Consider the following 23,311-nt stretch of genomic DNA (forward strand, 5'->3'; position numbering starts at 1 on the left):
TAATCTGGAGACAAGGTTTCTGCAGCCGGCGGGCAGGGAGCAGAGGCTGAGGCTGACCTGTGTCTTGTGGGAGCGGAACACAATGTTCCTGCTGTTTATTGTCATTATCCTGCAGAATATTCCATACTGTTCTCAACATCTTACATTACCGTTAAATATCGGAAGTTTTGTTTTATTATAATGATCACTGCGATTCTTCTGGACTTGCTGAACTTGCAGCAAATTAAATATCACAAAACCGTCATCACCAATAATAATTAGGGTCAGCGATTTGATAATTTAACTTCTTGGTCGTTTCCGCAGCTGCAGTAGCCGAGTGGTTAAGGCGTATGGACTTAAAATCCATTGGGGTTTCCCCGCGAATGTTCAAACCCTGCTCGCAGCAGATTCTCTCATTATTGTAATTAATTAATTCAAATAATTTATTTTCTTCAATCTGCTCCCTCTGGAAGGATTTTGGAATTTTCAATGCCGGTTTTAAGGAAACTAAAGGAATGCCGAGATACCTGGATCACTTATTTACTTCAAGAAGTTTTGCTGACCGAATTCCAAAAGTGTTCTGCAGATTGCCTGGGAAGCTGCAGATAAGGAGGCCTCGCTAGTCTCTGAGGAACCTTCGCACACACTCGGTGCTGCCCGGTAGCATCAGTCTGTGTAACCATGGGAGAGAGAGAATGGAAAGTCACTGGAAGGCTTGTTTCTGTCAGCAGCAATGGTACAAGAGCAGCCATTCTAAAGTGAAAAGCAGAGCACATTCCAAGAGACAGTCCAGGAGACAGACAAACCTAGTGGAGATCTGGAAGACTGACCAGAAAAACACCAAGGAGACACCAACACATAATTCATCTCTCCATCTCCCGAAGCAGAAGAATTGACCATTCTGAGTTTTGAGTTGCACCACTGAGTTAAAGGTTATACAAATCTCTCTCTGTAAAACTTGTATTATTAGGTTAATAAAACGATTTGTTTGAAAAGTTTAAAGCTTTGCTTGATCTGAGCTCTGATTACCCTAAAGAGTGAAGAGAGTTACAACTAAAACCTTACAGATCCTTCCGTCCAAACTCACATTTTCCTCCCAAGCATGCTACACTTAGCTCATGGCAAAGCTTAAATTATTAATATATAGGCGGTTTGGAAAATCTTTTCGGGCTATGGGGGAGAGCAGCGGAGTGGTGCGCAGTCTGTTAACTCACTGGGCGGAATTGTTCTTCTCTGCTCGGAATCCAGCTTAAAACTGACCATTAAAACCGATGGTCATTCGTACTAATCCATTGTGCTTTGGACTCGTGGGGTTGAATCCCATCCTCATCATTGCTGGCCACACTGGGCTTTTCAGTCTGTGCCTCTGTGCTGTTCATGCGAATACTAAAATAAACACGGACGCATTGCATAAACGTAGAACAGAGATTGCGAATCACAGATATACCATTTCCTCTCTATTCTTTCCTCTGAGATTGAAAACCAATGAAAGAATAGCGGGAAAACAAATGATGAGAGAGCAGAAACAGAATTTTAACTTTTAGGAACAAATGTAATTTTAAAAGATTTTATCAACATTAATGACCAGATTATCTGTTTTTTTGTCTTCCGTTGAGAGATAAGTAATGGGCAGTGCACTGGGGAGAAATCCTTGTTCTTTTCGAAATAGTGCCATGGTATCTGAGGCTTCGGTGTTACGTCTTTTCAGAAAGACGGTACCGTCGAAAGTGCAGCACACCCTCAGTACTGCACTGGAGTGTCAGCCTGGATTATGAGCTCAAGTCTCTGGAGTGGGGCTTGAGATTGCTGCCGCTGAGCCACGGCTGACACCTAAACTCAATTCATTCGGCTCGAGTGAAATGGCGAAGACAAAGAAATGACAGTGGACAAAACTTCAGCTTGGGTCACAAGAATAAACCGCATCATTGTATAACTGTTTAAAAGGGATGTGCTGTCAGTCCCGGATCATTCTGTGTCTGTTTAAAAGGGATGTCCTGTCAGTCCTTGATCATTCTGTTTCTGTTTAAAAGGGATGTGCTGTCAGTCCAGGATCATTCTGTATCTGTTTAAAAGGGATGAACTGTCAGGCCCGGATCATTCTGTGTCTGTTTAAAAGGAATGTCCTGTCAGTCCCGAATCATTCTGTGTCTGTTTAAACAGGATGTGCTGTCAGTCCCGGATCATTCTGTATCTGTTTAAAAGGGATGTGCTGTCAGGCCAGGATCACTCAGTGTCTGTTTTAAAGGGATGTGCCGTCAGTCCCGGATCATTCTGTGTCTGTTTAAAAGTGATGTGCTGTCATTCCTAGATCATTATTTATCTGTTTAAAGGGGATGTTTACCTGAAATTCATCATACAACCTACTTTCTGTTTCAACAAGAAAGGAGGTTGTATGATGCATATCAGGCGAATTCTTCAAGGCAGAATCAGACCAAATATAATAAGTTGAGAGGGGATGTGAAGATACAAATAAGATTGGCAAAGAGACTATGAGAGTAGAATGGCGTGAAACATAAAATGGAACCCAAAAATCTACTACTGGCATGTAAACAGTTAGCGGGCAGTAAGAGGCGGGGTGCGGCCTATTAGAGACAACGAAGGCTTCCCATAATTTTCCTATCTTCCCTAGCTGCCATCAGTGGTGGGTAAAGTTTTAGAAACAATAATCAAGGAAAAATTAACGGGCACTTGGAGAAGTTTAAGCTAATTAAGTAGCGCCAACACGGATGTGTGGAATGCAGAAAGTGCTTGGCTAAACTTATTGAATTTTTTGATGAAGTAACAGAGAGGATTGATGAAGTGAATGCAATGGATGTTGGCTACATGGATTTTCGGAAGGCGTTTGACAAAGTACCACATAAAAGGCTCGTTAACAAAATTGAGGCTCATGGAATAGGTGAGTCAGTGGCAGCTTGGATAATGAATTGGCTTAAAGACAGAAAACAGCGAGTTGTGGTAAATGGCTGTACTTCAGATTGGAGGATGGTAGACAGTGTTTTTCCCCAAGGGTCAGTGCTGGGGCCACTGCCTTTTTGATATATATAAATGACCTGTATATTGGAATACGGAGTAGCTTTTCTAAATTCGCCGATGACACCAAACCTGGGGGTGTGGCAAACAGTGATGATGATGCCAATCGACTACAACAGGACATAAAAAGGCTAGCAGAACGGGCAGACACGTTGCAGATGGGATTTAATACAGAGAATTGTGAGGTGATGCATTTTGGCAGAACGAACAGGGAGAGGGAATATACACTTAAAGTCACAGTTTTAAATAGTGTGCAGGGACAGAGGGGCCTGGGAGTTAATGTACATAGGTCCCTGGAAGTGGCAGGACATATTGAGAGAGTGCTTAACAAAGCCTTTGTGATCTTGGGCTTCATATATAGAGGTATTGAGTACAAAAGTAGAGCAGATTTGCTGAGACTTTATAGAGTGCTGGTTAGGCCACAACTGGAGTATTGCGTCTCATCTGGCCACTACACTTTAGGAAGGATGTGAAGGCCCTTGAGCGGGTGCAGAGGAGATTTACCAGGATGGTTCCGGGGAAGGGGGATCTTAGCTACAAGGACATGTTGGAGAAGCTGGATTTGTTTTCATTAGAGTAAAGGAGGTTGAGGAGTGATTTGATAGAAGTGTACAAGATAATGACGGGTTTTGATAGGCGAGACAGCGAACGGCTTTTCCCACTAGTTGATGGTACAAGGACTAGGGGATTTAAGATTATAGGCAAGAGATACAGGGGGGTGTGAAGAAACAAAATTACACACTGGTGATGACCTGCAATTCACTGCCGTTGGAAGTGGTGGAATCAGAGACACTGAATGTTTTCAAGGGGAGACTGGATCGGCATTTGAGGGAAATAAATTTGCAGAAATACGGCGATAGTGCGAGGGAATGGTACTGACTTGATTGCTCGACAGAGAACCGGCGCTGGCTCGATGGGCTGAATTGCCTCCGTCTGTGCGATTATGACCCTATGATTAAATCGGGTGAGTGCACAGTCACGGATCATCAATTGTATAAGTCTTTTTAACAGGTGTGCGAATTTAGCTGTAATGACCCCGTTGTTAAGGTTGGCGGGGTTCAGGCCGGGACTTGAACCCGGGATTTCTCGCATTTATTTAAGCAGCGAAATTCCCTGAACGAGAATCAGACCTCTAGACCAACGAACCGCCGATTTTGGGCTCGAATTTGCGTTAGGTTTCCCTGCGCTGTTGCAAACCCAGTTCGCAGAGGAGCTGTTCATTTTTATGAAATATGTTTATATTTTCCTAAATCCACTGCTTTATATGAGCTGTTTCCCTGAATCTGCTCACAATTCTCCCCATCACAAGAAGATCCGGGCAGCAGTGGTCATGTGGTCAAATGGATAAGGGGTTTGACTTCGGTGCGAATCGTTCAGTTAGCAGATGATTGTAGATTCGAGTCCTGTCGTGGTCGTTTAAATAACTGGGCGAAACCTGTTCTGAATCTGCCTTCAAACCGACCATTTCGGACAGCCCCTCACCTGAAGATATCGGAAGGCCTTTTACTTACATGGGCTGATTGTACATTTTCAACATTGTAGGTCTGTGTGCACGTGCAGGACAAGCGGTGAAGGGGACTTTCTTTCAGAGTATTTCTGCTTAAATGCAAATAGCATGAAACAGAAACATAGAAGATAGCAGCAGGAGTAGGCCATTCGGCCGCTCGAGCCTGTTCTGCCATTTAATGAGATCATGGCTGATCATCAAAATTCAGTAACATGTCCTTGCTTTCTCCCCATATCCCTTGGAATGGTTGAGCGCAGTTTCATCCATTGTGCTTTGCACGCGTGGGTTCGAACCCCGTCCTCGTCGTTATTCCATTACACGATTGATGCTGATAAACCTTCCGAGCGTTTCACTGAATTTTGCGTAAAATAGGCTTTGTAATCGCAATCTCGTCAAAATCACATTGGTGATTCAGGTCTGTGCACTCTTCATATCTTGTTAAAATTAAAACAGACCACTGGAGTTCTTGAATGATGGCAGGACGGGAATCAGAGAAGGAGAATCATCCCTACCAGTCTTCCTTCCTCTGCGATTGCCACCAAATGAAAGACTAGCGGGAACAAAGCCAAATGATTAGGGAGCAGAAAAACAACTTTATCGTTTAGGAGGAAATGTAATTTCAAAAATATTTTTCAAACTAAATGAGGAGATTTTCTGTTTTAGTGTCTTTATTTGAGAGGTAAATAATGGGCAGGACAATGGGGAGAAATCCTCATTCTTCTTGGCATACTCTCATGGGATCTGAGGCCTCGGTTGAACGTCTTACTGGAAAGACGGCACCACCGACAGTGCAGATCTCCCTCAGTACTGCACTGGAGTGTCAGCCTGGATTATGTGCTCAGGTCTCTGTTCATTCGGCTGGAGTGAAATGACGTAGATAAAGGGAAAAATTATATGGAGTCAAACTTCAACTTGGCGCCCTAGAAAAATTGCGTATCGTAATCGGCCGCCTTTTATAAAAACCGCCCCAGTTATGTTTCCATCGATTTCATAAGCAATGATAATCAGCCCTGTCTATAATGGGCGGGGTCGTGGTCAGTCAAGGATCACTCTGTGTCTGTTTAAACCGGGTGTGGTCACAATCCCGGATCATCTAATGCGTTAGTCTATTTTAAAGAAAAGCGATTCCAGTTGTGATGACCGAGTTGGTGAGTTTTATCTAAATGCCGTGGGGTTCGTCTGGGATTTGAGCCCAGAAGCTCTCGCATTTTAATTTGTGAAATGTCCTACGCGAGAATCATGCCCCAAGACCAAGGAGCTGACGATTTTTGTCCGAAGTTACATTAGGTTTCTCTGCTCTAGTGCGAACCCAATTCGCAGAGGTCATGTTCATTAGTTTGAAATATGTTTATCCTTTCCTAAATCCACTTCTTTATATGAGCAGTTGTCCTGAATCTGCTCACTATTCTCCCCATAACAAGAGGGTCGGCGACAACCTAATTCTGGATATGGTGTTTGGGCGATTGTCTGTACGTAACTTCTGTCCTTGTAATTCGCAACATCATGTTCAGTTGAATCGTTGTTTGTGTTCAACGTGATGTCGGAAACCTGTACAGATAACTCGTGAGTTTACACATCTTCTCGCTTGTGCCAAAGACTTAGTCACTGCTTTGAAATCGAATGTATTTCCTGCACATTATTCTTTGCCTGATAGTTGCCGGTTTAACAGTTAAAACTGGCCCCACCTTCCCTCCTGTCAATAAGTAACACTGAAGGGCTCCTTTAAAACTTCCATCCGTTATTGAAACACGGTGGGCCTGAGGAACATAAGAGCTCACGTGGAACAGCTAATAGGTGTATAGTGAGCGGAGAAAATAATTGTACCTTCTGCTCCGGTCGAAATAGCGCACAGCAAAAGCATTGACTGCTCTAGGTGAGGCTCGAACTCACAACCTCGGCATTTCTCCGAGCCTGTACTGCTATATAAGTACCGCGCGCTAACCGATTGCGCCACTAGAGCTGCGCTTGATTGGTGCGCGTTATCCGTGCACATTTACTTGCACATTTCAGGTTGTCTAATCGTGCGGGAGTGCAATGTTGTTTAATTGAGGCGCAATGGCTGGGTTTATATGAAAGAGTGAAGCAGGAGGTACTCTCATGTGTTCGCGAGCTTGTGAATTTACCAAAGGCTGCACCAGATCCTGGTGTCATAAGTACTGAACATTTTTACCCAACTCCTAAAATACAGTCTGCAAAATGAGAACCGATGAAAATTCATCACATGCAAAACAAAGAAACGTTTTAAAGTTTTGCCCATGATTCGTTAACCATGTGAGTGACCGGTTGATTAATGACGATTACAGCAAATTTCTCACACAGTCTAATGAGATGTATGTAACAGAATAAACAGTTTTCTTAAAGTTAACTCCTCGACGTGGAATGGAATCCGTATTGCAGGGTAAGAGTATTTGTCGATGACAATTGCTGTTCTGAGCTGTTTCTCTAATTATTTAATGAGCAGCAGTTTCCGAAGTGTAGCGGTTATCACTTCAGTCTAAAGTGCAACAGGTCCCCTGTTCAATAATGTTTTGCAGGTAGAGATTAATAAAATACATTAACAGCCACACGGTATTCTCCTTTTCTCTATACAATTCTGTACACACTCAAACTCTGCAGAGATACCGACTGTGTGAGAGTTCATTGCAGAATCCTACAGCGCTGCCTCTGTTAATAGCAACAGTTCGGAGCCGCATTTCAGACGCGGCAACAAACCCATGAGTTGGTGTGCTGGTCCCCAGCTCCCGGAGTGAGTGTGGTCAGGACAGCAGTGAAGTTCAGGCCGTCTGACCGGTCCCGCTCTCACCAAGCGCCCGCTGCCGGTGGAAAGCAGCGACTGCAGCCTCAGAGAGCGTAAACTGCCCATCGCTGCGAAACAAGAAATCACTGAAGCAGAGGAGCGCAGAGATTTGCATCTATAGCGTGTAGGTGAGGATGTCGAGTTTGATATCGATCGACTCATTGTTTTAGAACCGCTGAAATTGAATCTCTCTCTGGCAGATGTTGCAGGCTTACGTATGAAATGTGCCCTCGAGGTGCAATCGACAAATTTGGAGAGGCCGTGTAGTGGGACAAGTTAAAGGATCAGCACAGTTAATGCAGAGAACAAATTAAACAGTACCTCAGGTTGATGAACCTTGCACTGGTGAAAATCCTGGACAGAGATTTAGAGGAAGTGACAGTGGGAAGGGCTGTACTGCGATTCTAACACTTCTCCAAGCACATTCCGGGCAAGTCATCGACAGTAAAAAGAGGGCTTGGAACGGGAATGGAACTGCGGGCACACGTCTCAGTCAAAATGCAATGGACAATACCTGGCAAATCCATTTGATTAAACGTTTGATAACCAGTTCATTGGGCCTGTATATTAGACAGAGTGACTCTTTAGTCTAGGGTTATGAATCTCGCTTTGTGGATTGTAGATTGAAATTTACGAAAGGTGAGCCTCTTTTTAACGTCGACTTCTAATATTGGACTTGCGCTCAAAACATGTTCTAATCTGCCTAATAAATGATTGATCAGGACCCAAATCATTCTCCATCAATCTCCAGCGGCTTAGGAGGAAGCTCAATGCAAACTGTCATGCAAATATCATGGCTTTAAAGACAAACAATTAAAGTATTTTTTTATCAAACAATCACTGGTGATGGTTGTAAGTATATTTGTGTGTGTCCATATTAGATACAAAAGTATTTGTGAGTTGCTGTTGTGTTAGATGTAAATGCATTTGCACTTCTGTTCGTTACAAATATGTTCAAATGTATCTGCATTATTTATTATTGTATTGAGTGGGGGAATCTGTGTCAGTTATAGATGTATTTCTGAGCGCTTCAAATGTCCAGTCCGGCCCCATTCTACCTTCTCATTGCCCCCACGTGGGACACGACAGACCATCTGTTACATTCGGATTCAACTTTTGCTTTTATTGATATTAGAAAATGTGAGGTTTAAATAGTAATAACTCTGCATCCATCAGCCTCTCTGATACTCTTGAGCGTCCCTTATTCTGTCTGATAGGCCCTGAGCGTCCCTTACCCGCTCCAGAATCTATTGAGCATCGCTTACCCTGTTTGGTATATCCGGAGGGTCCTTTACCCTCTCTGGTAAATCGGGAGCGTCCCTCACCCTATCTGAAACATCCGGAGCGTCCCTTACACTGTCTGGTACATCGGGAGCGTACATTTCCCAGTCTGGTACACCCAGAGCGTCTCTTATCCTATCCGATGCATCCGGAGCGTCCCTTACCTTGTCTGATACATCCGGAGCGTCCCTTACCAGTGAGATATATACGGAGCGTCCCTTACCCTGTTTGGAACATCTAGACCGTGCCTCAACCTGTCTGGTATATCCCGAGTGTCCCTTACCCTGTCTGGTAAAACAGGAGCGTCCCTTACCATGTATGGCAAATTCGGAGCGTCCCTGAAACTGTCTGGTACATCCGGAGCGTCCCTTACACTGCCTGGTAAATCCGGAGCGTCCCTTAAACAGTTTGGTATATCCGGAGCGTCCCTTCCCTTGTCTATTATATCCAGCGCGTCCCTTACTCTCCTTGATAAATCCTGAGCCTCCATTTTACTTTTTGATAACCAGTTTGCCAAAATTGCACATTTCACCCTTCATCCGCAGCTATGTAGCGCTTCCCGTCGCTCACGCTCATCAACTGTTTAGGGAAAAGCGGCAACTACCAGGTGAACAATCCCAGTTCTTCAGTTAGCCTCCCCAGTGCACTTCATTTCCCAAGGAATGTTCTTGTACAATCGGGCTGCTTTGGTTCCAAAGGTCGGCCCTGCTGTCGCAGAGCTTGTCTGTCGAGAGGTCCCGGGGGTCTAAATGTATCGACTGGTTTCCAAGCCCAACTCAGATTGGGGCGAATGGGACATGTGCCCCAGGAACAGCGGTGGGAGCAGAGCACATTTAGCGGTTTAAGTAGGTGAAAGTGAATGTTAGCAGGAAAGTTACAATGACATTGAAGGAGGAAAGTAAAGGAGGGCTATTGATTGTGGAAGGAAGAAGAATCTGTGCCGTGACTCGGATTCGGACCGCGGTTGCTGCGGCCACAGCGCAGAATACTGACCGCTATACGATAACGGCGCGACACATCAAGTACTGGAGCTCTGCTCTGACCACCACAAAGTAACACATGGCACTGCTTAGAAAAGATGGATTATCGGTGAAGAGTTAAAAATCAGCACCGCCAGAAATTAGGAAGTGGTGAAATTTAACCCAGGCCCTGCAGCGATTGGAGCCTTCGTCCAGAATGAGAACTAGTGCAGCCGCAGTTACATTTACAAGAATTTTAGCCTTTTTACACGAGAAGAAGCTCACCCCTAGAGATTCATTAAAAAGAGGCCCTGCTGGGAGTCGAACCTCGGATTCTTTTGTTTAACTAGACAGATGTTTTGACCAGATAAGCCACGGGGCCAAATCCCAAAACAATTTCTTGCCTCCACTCATTGATATCTATCAGCTAGCGGTCACTGTCTTCTGGACTCTCAGGCCGTTGTTTATTTCTCCAGCTCTCTTGTCCATTCCGCCATGTGTTCCATTGCTGTCTGTATCTCCCGTTTATCTCAGTGTCAAACTGTGAGGTGATTCTGAACGATTACCCTATGTTTGTGTCTTATATGAAATAAATGAGGGGATCAGACAGTTCTTCCTCTGACACTGGGGAACTAATGAGCCGACATTTATAACAATATATTGTTTATTGTGATGCAGCAAATACAATATTCCATCTGGAATGATTCAGGTTCAATTCTGTGCAAAAGAAAATTTGACCCCGACGTGTTTGCAATAGGCCGCCTTAAAATTTGACGTCACAAACGCCACCATTGCACCTCAAGGTGATGAATATGTAAGAAACAGAGAAGTCATGCAGTGAAAGTATAATTGTAGAAAGGGTTGTGAGACTATGGAATGCACTGGCCCAGCAGGGCAGCAGATTTAAAACAAGGTTTAAAAACCGGCTGCGTGTGCGAGGAAGGGAAGAGGGAAGCAAGACAACCACAGAAGATCTCAACAGAAAATGCTGGAAAAACTCAGCAGGCCAGGCAACATCCGTGGAGAGAGAATTACAGTCAACGTTTCAGGTCGAAACACTTTGCCAAGACTGAGAAAGCACAGGAAATGAAAGATTAAAATGCCAGGCTGGGAGAGAACAAAAGAGAAGTGAAGAGACATTAGGGGATATTCAAAACCAGACGAGATGATGATAGGAGTAGTGGAGAAAAAAGATGGCTCCAGATTAGGTGTGAAATGCGCTGGCAGAATGGGAGACAACTGGCATGTGGGAGAGAAAAAAAGGGGGGAGGGCAAAAATAAAGGTGTGGATAACAAATATAAGTAAAAATGTAATTTGGGCCGAGGTTATAATCTGAAACTTTTGAAATCTATGTTGAATCTGGAAGGCTGTAAAGTGCCTAATCGGAAGATGAGGTGCTGTTCCTCGATCTTACGCTGAGCTTCCGTGGAACAATGCAAGATGCCAAGGACGGTGAGGTCTGAGCGGGAATGGAGCGGTGAATTACAATGACAGGCGACCGGAAGTTCGGGGTCATCCTTATGGATTGAATAGAGGTGTTACGCACAGCAGTCACCCAATCTGCATCTGGTCTCCCCAATGTAGAGGAGGCCTTATCATGAGCAGCGAATACAGTATACTAGATTGCAAGAAGTACAAGTAAATCTGGAAGGGGTGTTTGGGGCCCTGGACAGTGGGAAGGAGGGAGGTATAAGGGCAGGTATTGCATCTCCTGCACTTGCACGGGAAGGTGCCGGGTGAAGGGGAAGGGGTGTTGGCAGTGATGGAGGAGTGGACTAGGCTATCACGGAGGGAGTGGTCCCTAGGAATGCTGAAAGGGGAGGTGAGAGGAAGATGTGTTTGGTGGTGGGATCACGTTGGAGGTGGCAAAAATGGTAGAGGATGATCCGTTGAATGTGGAGGCTGGTGGGGTGAAAGGTGAGGAAAAGGGGAACCGTATCATGGTTCCGGGAGTGAGGGGCAGGGGTGAGGGCAGAAGTGCAGGAGATAGAATGGACACGGTCGAGGGCCGTGTCAACCACGGTAGAGGGGATTCCTCGATTGCGGAAAAAGGAAGACATGTCGAAAGTACTGGTGTGGAAGGCGGCATCATCGGAGCAGATGCAGCGGAGATGGAGAAACTGGGAGAATGGAATAGAGTCCTTACAGGAGGCGGGGTGAGGAGGAAGTGTATTCCAGGTAGCTGTGGGAGTCAGTGGGCTTGTAGTGAATTTTGGTCAATAAGCTATCCCCAGAGATGGAGACCGAGAAGTCGAGGAAGGGAAGGGAAGATTCGGAGATGGACCATGTGAAGGTGAGGGAAGGGTGGAAATTGGAGGCAAAGTGAATGACAATGTCTAGTTCAGGGCGAGAGCAAGAAACAGCACCAATACAGTCATCAATGTACCGGCAAAAGAGGTGAGGGAGAGGACCCGAGTAAGACTGGTACAAAGAGTGTTCCACATTATTCACGAAAAGGCAGGCATAGCTAGGACCCATGCAGTTACCCAAAGCAACACCTTTGATTTGGAGGAAATGAGTGGAGTCAAAAGAGAAGTTGTTATCGTACAGGGAAGATCACCTTGGAATCCATTGGCACCGAATCTGATTTAAATCCCCCACTGTATTTAAAAACATTTTATGTCATATTCACATTTTGAAGCATTTGAGCAATATTTGAGATTTAACATAGAAACATAGAAGATAGGAGCAGGCGTAGGCCATTCCGCCCCTCGAGCCTGCTCCGCCATTCAATGCGATCATGGCTGATCATCCAAATTCAGTACCCAGCCCCTGCTTTCTGCTCATACCCCTTGATGCTTTTTGCCTTAAGAAATATATCCAACTCCTTCTTGAATATATTTATTGAATTGGCCTCTACTGCCTTCTGTGGTAGAGAATTCCACAGGTTCACCAATCTCTGGGTGAAGGAATTCCTCCTCATTTCTGTCCTAAATGGCTTACCCCTTATCCTTAGACTGTAACCCCTGGTTCTGGACATCCCGACCCTCGGGAACATCCTTCCTGCATCTAGTCTGTCCAGTACTGTCAGAATTTTATAAGTTTCAATGAGATCCCCTCTCATTCTTCTAAACTCCAGCGAGTATAAGCCTAATCGACTCAATCTCTCCTCATACGTCATTCCTGCCATCCCCGGTATCAGCCTGGTGAATCTTCGCTGAACTCCTTCCATGGCAAGAACATCCTTCCTCAGACACGGCGACAAAAACTGCACACAATACTCAAGATGTGGTCTCACCAAGGCCCTGTACAACTGCAGCAAGAAATCTTTGTTCCTGTACTCAAACCCTCTCGCTATGAAGGTCAACATACAATTTGCCTTCTTAACTGCCTGCTGCACCTGCATGCTTACCTTCAGCGACTGGTGCACGAGGACACCCAGGTCTCGTTGCACTTCCCCTTCTCCCAATCTATTGCCATTCAGATAATAATCTGCCTTCCTGTTTTTGCCACCAAAGTGGATAACCTCTCATTTATCCACTTTATATTGCATCTGCCATGCTTCTGCCCAATCACCCAACCTGTCCAAATCATCCTGGAGTTTCTCGGCATCCTCCTCACAGCACACACGCACACCCAGCTTTGTGTCATCTACAAATTTGGAGATATTACATCAAATTCCCTTGTCTAGATCAGTAATATATATTGTGAATAGCTGGGGTCCAAGGACTGATCCCTTCGGTACCCCACTAGACACTGCCTGCCTCTCGGAAAAAGACCCGTTTATTCCAACTCTTTGCTTTCTGTCTGCGAACCAGTTCTCTATCCAAGTCAATACCTTGCCCCCAATCCCATGTGCCTTAACTTTACACGCTAATCTCTTATGCGGGACCTTATCGAAAGCCTTCTGAAAGTCCAAAATACACCACATCCACTGGTTTTCCCTGATCTACTTTACCAGTTACATCCTCAAAAAATTCCAGTAAATTAGTCAAGCACGATTTACCTTTTGTAAATCCATGTTGACTTTGTCCGATCCTGCCAGTGATTTCCAAGTGCTCTGCTATTACATCTTTCATAATGGACTCTAGCATTTTCCCCATTACCGATTTCAGGCTTACCGGTCTTTAATTCCCCGTTTTCTCTCTACCACCCTTTTTGAATAGTGGGGTAACATTAGCTACCCTCCAATCCATGGGTACTGTTCCAAATTCCATCAAATGTTAGAAGATGACCAGCAATGCCTCTCCTTTTTCTGGGGCCACTTCCTTAATTACCCTGGGATGTAGATGATCAGGCCCTGGGGATTTATCGGCCTTCAATCCCATCAATTTCCCTAACACCATTTCCCTACAAACACTGCTTTCTTTCAGTTCCTCCCTTTCGTCAGACCCTCTGTTCCCCGGCATCTCTGGGATGTTATTGTGTCCTCCTTTCTGAAGACAGAACCAAAATATGTATTTAATTGGTCCGCCATATCTTTGTTCCCCATTATAAATTCCGCTGATTCTGACTGCAAGGAACCTATGCTTGACTTCACCAATCTTTTTCTCTTCACATATCTATAAAAGCTTCTATAGTCAGTTTTTATGTTCCCTGAAAGCTTACTCTCATATTCTATTTTCCCCTTCTTAATTAATCCCTTTGTCCCCCTTTGTTGAATCCTAAATTGCTCCCAATCCTCAGGTTTACTGCTTTTTCTGGCCAATTTATATGTCCTCTCCTTGGATCTTATGCTATCCCTAACTTCCCTTGTTAGCCCCGGTTGAGTCACCATTCTGTTTTATTTTAATGCCAAACTGGGATGAACAAATTCTGTAGTTCATCTATGAATGTTTTCCATTGCATATCCACCGTCAACATTTGCGTGACATTCCCCAATCAATCCTACCCAACTCGCACCTCAGACTATCATATTATGATCGCTCCGACCCAAGGGGCCTCGTACAACAAGATTGCTAATTAATCCTTTCTCGTTACATAATACCCAGTCTAAGATGGCCTGATCGCTGGTTGATTCATCGACATATTGGTCCAGGAAACCATCCCGTAAACACTCCAGGAATTCCTCCTCCACAGTATTGTTACTAATTTGGATAGCCCAATCTATATGTAGATTAAAGTCACCCATGATGACTACTGTGTCCTTATTGCACGCTTCTCTAATTTCCCTTAACGCTGTCTCTGATCTACAATATCTGCATTATGTATGTGAAATTATCATTGCTGAGATTAAGCATTCTGTGCAGCATTAGCGGCTCTCTGCCTTAGAGGTGTGTTTCACGTTTTGGGACTTCACATCAATTAAAATGCAAGCGGTATCAGGTTCAAATCCCGGACGCGCCCCAACATTTTAATCGCATCACTTTCCTCGGCCAGGAGACATTCAACAAGTCTTCAAATAATAACTGCCTGAATATCAGCGTGTGTTCAGTACATCGCAAGAAAACGACAATTTTATTATTTAAAGCAGGAATTCAGTCCCAGAAGTACCGAAACTGTGAGGTAAATAATTAAATCCATTTGTTTCCAGAAGCCTGCTCCACATTTTCCACATTGTCAATCTGGGAGGAAGGGCAGGACATGCGTGCTGTAAAGGGCCTTTGTTAAAGGTTGTTTCTACCGTTTGGAAACAGAAATACTGAAATAAAAGGGATTTTTGGATGAGTCCTTTTGGATAATAATGTTAGTTCGAAGTTGGTGAGAGGTTAAAGTCTCAGGACTGTTAATCCGGTTGGAAGATACGTAGACTGAAAATGTTACAGTCCCCAAGTTAGACGATATTTTCTCTCCATTTGGTAAAATTCTCCCAATTTGTCAACCTTATATTTCAACCAGCTCTAATGGAAAGAAGATGGAATCGAGAACGCCTTCCTCCTTCCTCCCTTCCTTCCTCCCTTGCTTCATTCCCTTCCTCCTTGTTCGTGGTTTCCTGCCTCATTGGACAATGAGGCTGACTTTGATTTTAACTGTGTGATCAACATCTTATCTGTTCCAGTCCTAACCTCGTCTTTTTGCAGATTTATTCAAATCTATTTGATGGAAACTCTCCAAAATTTAATAAAACCACCCATTAATGCCTGTGAGTTATAACAGGCTTTTTCAAGGTGAAGGAAATATTAGAGGAACAGAACAACTCCTGCAGCAATCGAAATCTGCTGTTCGGGGCAATCCTCGCCTCCTCGTGTTTCATTTTCACGTTGATGGGAAAATCTGAGTGGGAACTCCAATCTACACTGGTTAACAGACATAAAACAAAGAGCAGGGATAAACGGGTCTTTTTGAGGATGGTAGGCATTGAACAGTCGGGTACCACAAGGATCGGTGCTTGGGCCCCACCTATTCACAATCTATATCAATGATTTGGATGAGGGTATTAAATGTAACATTTCCAAATTTGCTGGTGATACAAAGCTAGGTGGCAGGGTCGGTTGTGAAAAGGAAGTGTGGAGGCTTCAAGGGGATCTCGACAGGCTCAGTGAGTAGGCTAGAACATGGCAGATGGAAGATAATGTGGATAAATGTGAGGGTATCCACTTTGTTAGAAAAAACAGAAAGGCAGAGTACTTCCTAAATGGTGAACACTTGGGGAATGCAGATGATCAAAGGGACCTGGGTGTCCTTGTGTATCAGTCACTTAAAGTTAATGTGTAGGTGCAGCAAGTCATTAGGAAGGCAATTGGTATGCGGGCCTTCATTACAAGAAGATTTGGGTACAGGAGTGAAGAAGTGTTACTCCAAATATATAGGGCATTGGCGAGGCCACACCTGGAGTAATGTGTACAATTTTGATCTCCTTTCCTATGGAAGGATATACTTGCCATAGAGGGGCTGCATCGAAGATTAACGAGATTGATTCCTCAGATGGCAGGACAATCCTATGAGAAGAGATTGAGTAAACTAGGCCTATATTCTCTCGAATTCAGAAAAATGAGAGGGGATCTCATTGAAGCATGCAATATTATTATAGGGTGGATGCTGGGAGAATGTTTTCCAAGGCTGGGGAGTCTAGAACCAGGGGCCACAGTCTCAGGATAAAGGGTAGGCCATTTAGGAATGAGATGAGAAGACATTTCTTCACACAGAGGGTGGTGAATTTTTCGAATTCTCTATCCCAGAGGCCTCTGGAGATTCTGTCATTTGGTATATTCAAAGCAAAAGTCGATAGTTTTCTGACTAGTAAGGGCATCAAGGGATATGCTGATAGCGCCGTTGAATGGAGCTGAGGCAGAAATCAGCCATGATCTCAATAAATGGCAGAGCAGGCTCGAAGGGCCGAATGGCCTACTCCTGTTCCTATTTCTTATCTTCTTATGTTCTTACACCGCTTGAAAGATTAACGGAAGAAGCAAATGACGAGGGAGCTGGAAGAAAGGGTTAACGTTATCCTTTGGAAATTAATTTAATTTCAAACTTTTACCGATCACAGACCAGTGCAGTTTTCTGATTCGCAACAAGACTGTACATTTTATTTCTGTTAATCTTTATCCCTGCTCCCGCTCTTAATAAAGAACACAGGGTCCCGCGCCATGGGCATTCAAAAACATTTCAATTATGGCCAACCTCCTGTAATCGCTGCATTCACCCACTAGCGCTCTTTCCATTTATCCTCTATTTAGTTCAATCACACACTTCAAAAGAATTGTTAAGATTAAGACGGAACACTTCTGATCTAACTGCAACATAACAGCGGGCCAATAGCTCACATTTCAACCCTCGTTGGCAGCTAAGTAGCGCTGCCTGTCGCTCACGCACTGCAAAAGTTTTGGGAAAAGCGCCAGCCAGCATCAAAACAAAATCCAGTTAACAAGATATCACAAGATTCTCCAAGGGAATTTCGTGAACAATCCGGCCGCTGTCCTCCTAAAGACCAGTCCTGCTTTCGTAGCGCTTATCTGTCAAGTGGTCACACAGATCGAGATGTATCGACTGGTTTTACATTGCTGCGAATGGGACATGTGCCCGCATGAACCGCGGTGGTAGCAGAGAGAAATTAACCACGTAAGCACATGCAAGTGAATGTTAGATTAAGGTAATACCGCAGGCAAGTGACAATGAAATGAAAGGAGGCAAGTAAAGAATGGCTACTGATTGTTGAAGAAGAAAAAGCTGGGAGAAGAATCGGGTTTGAATTATGGAGCATCAAGCTCAGGCATGTGAGAGCGCGGGTTTAAAAGGAGTGAATAGGTTTTCACCGCCAACAAAACATCATTTTTCATGTCGTAAAGATTGATTTTTCAGTCTGTTCCATTAGCAGGTGCTGCAGAGGACAGAAGATGCAAAGCGAGCTGTGACGTGATTTAAGTTTGAACCGAAGTTACTGCGGCCACAATGCAGGGCACTAACCATGATGTGATCACAGCGCCACACGTCGGCTTCGCGTATTTTTTCTGACCACAGCATAGTTGTGCACGGCACGGATATTTTTGCTGTTAAATATGAATAAAATGCGATGTATGTTTGCAGCTGTTGATGTTTCTGTCCTGTTACTGTCATAGAAACATACAAAGAGGAGGCGGCCATTCAGGCCCTCGAGCCTGCTCCGCTATTCAATTGGATCGTGGCAGATCTGTATCTGAAATCCATCTACCAGCGATGATTCCATAAACCTTCACATCCTCACCGAACACAAACCTATCGATCTCATTTTGATATTGTCAATTGCTCCCCAGCCTGAACAGTTGTTTCGGGAAGAGAGTTCAAGATTCCTACTACCCTCTGTGTGAAGAAACGCTTCCTTACATCATTCCTGAACGGGGTAGCTCTAATTTTACGGTTATGCCCCATTGTGCTGGACCCTCCCAACTGAGGAAATAGATTGTCTCTCTCTCTTACACCTATATGTTTGCAGCTCTGACCGAAGTTCTCACCCCAGAACATTAACTGTCCCTCTGATCATGTCCCGCTAATTTGGATTTTGAGTTCATGCCACTTTCCCTGATGATCCTTAGCGCCCTGTCTCTGCAAATGGATTTGTTGCAGATTGCTGGCAGCAAGCAGCAGAAGCAAGTGGGATATGGGCGCTGATAGGGAATGCTGCTTCTCAAGGCTGTCTCACAACCCGCGGGAGCTGGCGGGGGTTTGAAAGCCTTCATGTGTCACACAATTATAATTGATGACGTGGTATCTTAAAATACCACCCTATAATGGTATATGGTAATGGTTGTGAAAGGTTGTTAAAAGGTTGAGGGTTCGACTCCCGTCAGAGTCGCTGTTCAGTCAGGTTTCGGTGATGAACTTTTGAAGCAAAACCACATTGCTGCCCTTCAAGGACTGAGAATCGCCAATGAGGACGGTTGAATTGTGAATAATTAACATTTCAGCTTCAATCTGCGCACATTCTGCAACTGTAAAAAGACATCATTTGAACCTGGGAACCTCTCCCATATCAACCAATGAAACCCCCCGAGCGAGATTCAAACTCCGAGACCAACGAGCAGCTGGCAACGAAGCCGTAAGCTTTCTTTCAGACCGCTTCTTTCCTTCCAATCTCGCGTTCCTATAAAATGTACAACAACATCAAGTGATGCACGAAATATTTCAAGTCAACAATATCATCCTCACTTCACCGGGTGCGGTCTGAAAGTTGGATTTTGACTTTTTAAATACGTCCCCTGCCGTCTCAGTCATTATTTCTTTCTTTACCCTTTCCTGCCTGAGACGTCCATCAGTGGAAAACACAGAGAGACAAGACACAGAGACGGAGACATTGAAAGTTGGCGTCTAGCGGTATGACTCCCGCAGAGAAAAATCCACTGATTTAAATGCGAGAGGCGAGGACCGAAATCCCGGATGAGCCCCCGCTCTTTATACAAAAATCCCCAATTCCCTCAGTTTGACGACATCGCAGAAGATTTAAAATAATAACTGTCAAAAATTCTGCGATTTTATTGTTAAAAGCGGGAATTCAGTCCCAGATGTGCGGAAACTGTGAGGTAAATATATAAATCCGCTTGTTTACAGAAGCTTGCTCCACATTTTCCACATTGTCAATCTTTTTTAATTCATTGATGGGATGGGGGCGTCGCTGGCTAGGCCTGCATTTAGTGCCCATCCCTAATTGCTCTTGAGAAGATGGTGGTGAGCCACCTTCTTGAACCGCTGCAGTCCACATGGTGTAGGTACACCCACAATGCTGTTAGGAAGGGAGTTCCAGGATTTTGGCCCAGCGACAGTGAAGGAACGGCGATTCAGGTCCAAGTCAGGATGGTGTGTGGCTTGGAGGCGAACTTGTAGGTGGTGATGTTCCCATGCGTCTGCTGCCCTTGTCCTTCTAAGTGGTAGAGGTCGCGGGTTTGGAAGGTGCTTTTGAAGGAGCTTTGGCGAGTTGCTGCAGTGCATCTTGTAGATGGTACACACTGCAGCCACAGTGCGCCGGTGGTGGAGGGAGTGAATGTTGAAGGTGGTGGATGGAGTGCCAATCAAGCGGGCTGCTTTATCCTGAATGATGTCGAGCTTCTTGAGTGTTGTTGGAGCTGCACTCATCCAGGCAAGTGGAGAGTATTCCATCACACTCCTGACTTGTGCCTTGTAGATGGTGGAAATGCTTTGGGGAGTCATGAGGTGAGACACTCGCTGCAGAATTCCCAGCCTCTGACCTGCTCTTGTAGCCACAGTATTTATATGGCTGGTCCAGTTCAGTTTCTGATCAATGGTAACCCACAGGATGTTGATAGTGGGGGATTCAGCGATGGTAATGCCATTGAATGTTAAGGAGAGATGGTTAGAGTCTCGCTTGTTGGAGATTGTCATTGCCTGGCACTTGTGTGGTGCGAATGTTACTTGCCACTTTCAGCCCAAGTCTGAATGTTGTCCAGGTCTTGCTGCACATGGACACGGACTGCGTCAGTATCTGACGAGTCTCGAATGGTGCTGAACAGTGTGCAATCATCAGTGAACATCCCCACTTCTGACCTTATCATGGAGGGAAGGTCATTGATGAAACAGCTGAAGATGGTTGGGCCTAGGACACTGCCCTGAGGAACTCCTGCAGTGATGTCATGTGATTGAGATGAATGACCTCCAACAACCACAGCCAACTTCCTTTGTGCTAGGTATGATTCCAACCAATGGAGAGTTTTCCCCTTGATTCCCATTGACTTCAGTTTTGCAAGGGCTCCTTGATGCCACATTCGATCAAATGCTGCCTTGATGTCAAGGGCAGTCACTCTCACCTCACCTCTGGTGTTCAGCTCTTTTCTCCATGTTTGGACCAAGGCTGTAATGAGGTCAGGAGCTGAGTGGCCCTGGCGGAACACAAACTGGGCATCAGTTAGCAGGTTATTGCTGAGTAAGTGCCGCTTGATAGCACTGTCGACGACACCTTCCATCACTTTGCTGATGATTGAGAGTAGACTGATGGGACGGTAATCGGCCGGGACGGATTTGTCCTGCTTTTTGTAGACAGGACATACCTGGGCAATTTTCCACATTGCCGGGTAGATGCCAGTGTTGTAGCTGTACTGGAACAGCTTGGCTAGGGGCGCAGCTAGTTCTGGAGCACAAGTCTTCAGTACTATTGCCGGAATGTTGTCAGGGCCCATAGCCTTTGCAGTATCCAGTGTCTTCAGCCGTTTCTTGACATCACGTGGAGTGAATTGAATGGGCTGAAGACTGGCATCTGTGATGCTGGGGACCTCAGGAGGAGGCCGAGATGGATCGTCCACTCTGCACTTCTGGCTGAAGATAGTTGCAAATGCTTCAGTCTTGTCTTTTGCACTCACGTGCTGGGCTCCACCATCATTGAGGATGGGGATATTTTTGGAGCCTCCTCCTCCTGTTATCTGGGACCGCTGGCAGGACATATCTACAAGTCTGCCGCTCACCCACAAAGCAGCACAAACTCACGGATTCAGAAACAACTCATAGATGGAGAATGAAAGATAAACACAACCAGAGAAACCTGCAATACCTGTTACCCAGGGAAAATGCTTTGGCACAAAAGCAAAATACTGCGGATGCTGGAACTGTGAAATAAAAACAGAAAATGCTGGAAATACTCAGCAGGTCAGGCAGCATCTGTGGAGAGTGAAACGGAGTTAACGTTTCAGATCGATGACCCTTCGGCGACCTGAAAAGTTACCTTTCTCTTAAAATTCCATGGCTCAGTTGGTTAAAGTGGCTGTTCAGTAAACAGGAGTTTCTGGCTTGGACTCCAAACTTTGTTTTATAATTTGTGAAATTAAGCAACAAAATAGCCCTGTCTCTGGAAAATCACACTGACCATAGCTTGGAAATATCAATTTTAATAAATTACCTGCAATTTTTCAATGATTGGTGGAAAACCTTAGATCTGAGGGGCGCTCATCGACCTGAAACATTAACCCTATGTTTCCCTCTCCACAGATGATCCCTGACCTTCGGAGCATTTACACCATTTTCTGAATAATTTCATTTGCAGACGCTGCAGTATTTTGCTCTGTCTTTTATTCTTTCATTAACAGAATCAAGAATGTGACAAGAGAAGTGAACCACCGGGTATGTTGCGCAGTGGTGGTTCAGGGTTGAATTCTCGCCTGTAATGCGGGAACCCAGAGTTCGGTTCGCAGTTTGTACAACGTTTAAACTCATACTGAAGCATTTCGAAAAAACTTTTAATTTATAGAATTTTCATGAAACGCACTACAAAATATACAATTTTTAAAACATGTATCAAACTCTCCGTCATTCGTCAGTTAAGAAAGGTAAATCCATCCTCTCACATCCGTGGGACAACCTCAGGCAAACAACTCCGAGCCTCCTTAAGAATTTCTCCAGTCAAAGGGTTGTGAATGTTTGGAATTCTCTGCCCCAGAGGGATGTGAATGCTGAGTCTTTGAATATATTCAAGGCTGAAACAGATCGTTTTTTGGACTCTAGGGGAATCATGGGATATGGAGATCACAGGGGAAAGTGGAGTTACAGTCGATGATCAGCCATGATCTTATTGAATGGTGGAGCAGGCGCGATGGGCCGAGTGGCCTTATCCTGCTCCTAATTCGTATGTTCGTACAGATAACCCGCGAGTTTACACATCTTCTCGATGTGCCAATGTCTCAGTCACTGCGTTGAAATCGAATCTATTTCCTGCACATTATTATTTGCTGGTTTAACAGTTAAAACTGGCCCCACTTTCGTCCTGTCAATAAGTAGCATTGAAGGGCTCCTTTAAAACTCTCATCCGTTATTGCAACACGGTGGGCCTGAGGAAACTAAGTGCCCACGTGGAACAGCTAATAAGGAGAAAGCTTCCGGAAACACCAATTGAACCTTCTGCTCTGGTAGGAATATTACACCGCAATAGCATTGGCTGTTTTAGGTGTGGCTCGAACTCTTAAGAGCGGCATTTTCCAACCACTGCACTATCAGAAGTACCACGCGCTAACCAAATGCACCACTACAGCCCCGCAAGGAAGGTGCGAATTATCCGTGCACATTTACTGACACATTTCAAGTTGTTTAATAGTGCCGGGAGCTGGGACACTGGTTACTATTGTTTATTTGAGGAGCATTGGCTGGGGTTATATGATAGAGTGCAGCAGGAGTTACTCTCATGTGTTCGCGAGCTGCTGAATTTACTAAAGGCTGCACCAGGTTCCTGGCGTCATAAACATTGAACATTTTTACTCAACTCCTAAAAGTGCAGTCTATAAAATGAGAACGGGTGAAAATTCATCACATGCATAACACGCATTTTTTTTAAAGTTTTGCCTATGACTCGGTAACCATGTGAGTATATCGGTCCGTACGAATCAGAAAGTTAGCTGTTGATTAATGGCGATTACCACAAACTTTTTGCACAGTTTAGTTAGTTTTGTATAATTAATAGAATAAGCAGT

General features: G+C 44.7%; 2 non-coding genes across 2 annotated transcripts; one reads left to right on the top strand and one right to left on the bottom strand.

The window, feature by feature from the left end:
• The first annotated feature begins 302 nt into the window (after positions 1-302).
• trnal-uaa (transfer RNA leucine (anticodon UAA)) lies at positions 303-385 on the top strand. Its single transcript has one exon. It is a non-coding gene; the product is annotated as a tRNA-Leu (tRNA).
• Positions 386-6,381: 5,996 nt separating this feature from the next.
• trnai-uau (transfer RNA isoleucine (anticodon UAU)) lies at positions 6,382-6,476 on the bottom strand. Its single transcript has 2 exons — positions 6,439-6,476; positions 6,382-6,417 (listed from the first exon to the last, which is right to left on the bottom strand). It is a non-coding gene; the product is annotated as a tRNA-Ile (tRNA).
• Positions 6,477-23,311: the final 16,835 nt, after the last annotated feature.

Source organism: Somniosus microcephalus, unplaced genomic scaffold (assembly GCF_052327205.1).
Source record: "Somniosus microcephalus isolate GS21.2 unplaced genomic scaffold, FLI_Smic_1.0 unresolved_chr1, whole genome shotgun sequence".
NCBI lineage: Eukaryota > Metazoa > Chordata > Chondrichthyes > Squaliformes > Somniosidae > Somniosus > Somniosus microcephalus.